We start from the raw sequence: 3185 nt of genomic DNA, 5'->3' as shown, positions 1-3185 counted from the left end.
CAACAGTGACAACAGCAACAGATACTTCCTGTCAAACACCAGAGTAAGCAGTCCTGGCTTTGTGGGCCACATGTCATCTTTGTGGGTTTTTCGGGTATTTTTAACTTCTTTATTTTCTTATAATCCCTTAGAGATGTACTGACTATTCTTATTCCTGGATCACCCCCAAACAGGTGGTTTGCTATGTGTGACACTCAGGCCACAGTGCATCAATCCCTGGTGTATTGCAATGCTCTCCAGCAGAAAAGCACCATGGGATTCAGAGTTCATGTTAAATTTCTAGCAGCTACTTTGTAAGAGTTGGGTGAGATTCAATTTTATCGACATAGGCTTCAGTGAGTGATGTTATTAAAATTAAAGATGAGATCCTTTATTCACTTTTTAGCACCAACTCTTCATAACATGATGTGTATTGTATACTTATAGCATGTGGCAGTTCGGACCAGTCACATTTCCTGTGACCAAACAGCCCCCTGTGGCCAGCGGCCTCCATATTGGACAGCACAGGCTGAGTGGGAGAAACAGACAATAAACAAGATAAATACGTCGGCTATGGCAATATTTGATGATAATCGCTTGAGCTAAAGCTGACCCTATGGCAATATTTGAAAGTGATGAGCACTATGAAAGAAGACAGAGTGGAGAGGCGGGGAGCGAGGAACTCTGGGTAGGAGTCCCTCTCTTCCTGGAAATTTCACTCAGGCCCAGGGCCTTTCTCTCTTTCAAGTATGTGTATGTGGTGTATGTGTATATGCGTATGTGTGCATTGTGTACAAGTGTGTATGTATGTGTGTGTATACACATGTGGAAGTCCAAAGTTGGCAAGTGTCTTCCTTGACTGCTCTCTCCATTTTATTTATGGAGTTGCTCACTGGAGCTGGAACTTACATATTCTGGGTAGCCTAACAGAAGACTTCCGTGTATGCTAGCTTTTATGCTTTTATACAGGTTCTAGACCTCCGCATATGCTAGCTTTTATGCTTTTATACAGGTTCTAGACTTCCACATATGCTAGCTTTTATGCTTGTATACAGGTTCTAGACTTCCACATATGCTAGCTTTTATGCTTGTATACAGGTTCTAGACTTCCGCGCATGCTAGCTTTTATGCTTGTATACAGGTTCTAGACTTCCGTGTATGCTAGCTTTTATGCTTTTATACAGGTTCTAGAAATCGGAACTCTGGTCCTCACATTCGCATGGCAAGCACTTTACCCATTGAGCCATCTCCCCAGCCTATGCCAAGGATCTTCTAAGTGATCCACAATGCTGTGAACCTTAGAGGGGACAAGAACTTGATGGTTTGTCATACCAAACCCAAACAGGGTAAGGGATGCATTCCAGTCCTCTGGCATGACAGTGGGGCTCTCCCTAGTCACCTCCTAATGAGGAGCTTGTTGTTGCAGTAGGCAATCTTGATTTTTGCATCCAGGGTGAGATGCTTTTCTCCACTTTTTTTTAAACATTTATTTATTATATGTAAGTACACTGTAGCTGTCTTCAGACACCCTAGAAGAGGGCATCAGATCTCTCGAGAGATGGTTGTGAGCTACCATGTTGTTTCTGAGAGTTGGACTTGGGACCTTTGGAAGAGCATTCAGTGCTCTTAACCACCGAGCCATCTCTCTAGCCCTTTTCTCCACTTTTTTTATTGCAGCAAAATATACATTAAAATTTACTATCTTGGCACAGATGTTAAGGAGGTAAACAACCGCTCTCTACTTGGACTTAAGGACTACCCAACAGGAAGAAACTAATGCCTGGTACTGTACATCTGGCCAAGAACCCATGGTGGGGAGCTTACAGTCCACAGAAGTGAACCTACTACCATTGTCATGCTGAATGGACATACTATTGAACTGCCTGTAAATTCCTATCTTCCTACCCATAGATTAGTACAGCTCTCAGCTATTATCATAGTTAGGGTTTTATTGCTGTGAGGAGACACCATGACCACAGCAACCCTTATAAAGGAAAACACTTCATTGGAGCTGGCTTATAGTTGCAGAGGTTTAGTTCATGATCACCATGGCAGGAAGTGTGGTGGCACATAGGCAGACATGATGCTGGAGAGAGAGCTGAGAGTTCTACATCTGGATCCACAGCAGCAGGAAGAGACAGTGAGACGCTGGGCGCAGCTTGAGCATCTGAAACCTCAAAGCCCATCTCCGGTGACACTCCAACAAGGTCCTGGTGCCACCCACTGTGAGCCCACGGGAGTCATTTTCTTTCAAACCACCACAGATGTCATCAGAGAAGATGGTGTGTGCTATGGATAGTGATTAGCACAGACTCTCACATCTGATCAGAGTGCAGAGAGGAAGTGACAGTGAAATGTTCATCCACAGGTGGGGCATCCATGTCACCCTCATAATGGAAAATGGGACAGAACGATTCTAAGCCAAAGGTTGGGACAACCCAAGCAAAACAGGGTCTTCGGGCTATCGTAGGAGTGTTACACTTGTGCTCACACAACTGCAGTTGCCTGGATAAGACCCACCTAAGGCCAAGGTGGTCAACATTTTAGTGTGAAGGGGAAAAGGTGTCATGAGCTCCCACCCTAACCTGGGAGCTGTTGGCAGGAGAGAAAGAGTCTGCTTTCTTTGAGGATGTGGCCCCTGGTAGGTTGACCACACTCCAGTGAATGGCCCTACAGCCAAGAATAGATAGCCACCACAAATTGGCCTCTGCTGGTTTCAAAAAGGAGAGAACACAAAGTTGGGAAGGAGTGGGAGATGAGGTCTGGATCTTATGGGGACTTAGGAGGAACAGCAAAAGATAAATATGTTCAAAATTCATAGAACGAGATTCTTAAAGAATTAATAAAAAAATCTAAAAAAACATTTACTGTCATAACTTTTTTGGTATATGGGCCGGTGGTATTATCCTTATATGGTTGGAGTAATATTTATAAAAAGACACTATTTGTCAAGGTCAGGGAGATGGTTCAGTGGATAACAGTGCTCACTGAGCAAGCCTGAAGAAATGAGTTTGATTTCTGGAAACTATGTGAAAGTGGAGGGAGAGAAACAACTCCACAGCGTTGTTCTCTGACCGGCATACATGTGCTCCCCTGACACACATGCAGCATGCATGCGCATGCACATAATAATAAGTCAACAGCTTTCTTAAAAGAAATCTATTTGCGGGTTAGACTTCTCCTGTGGCTACTGGCTGCTTTGAGAG

The sequence above is a fragment of the Mus pahari genome, chromosome 10 (genome assembly GCF_900095145.1).
Source record: "Mus pahari chromosome 10, PAHARI_EIJ_v1.1, whole genome shotgun sequence".
NCBI classification, from domain to species: Eukaryota; Metazoa; Chordata; class Mammalia; order Rodentia; family Muridae; genus Mus; species Mus pahari.
This window is presented reverse-complemented; position numbering follows the sequence as displayed.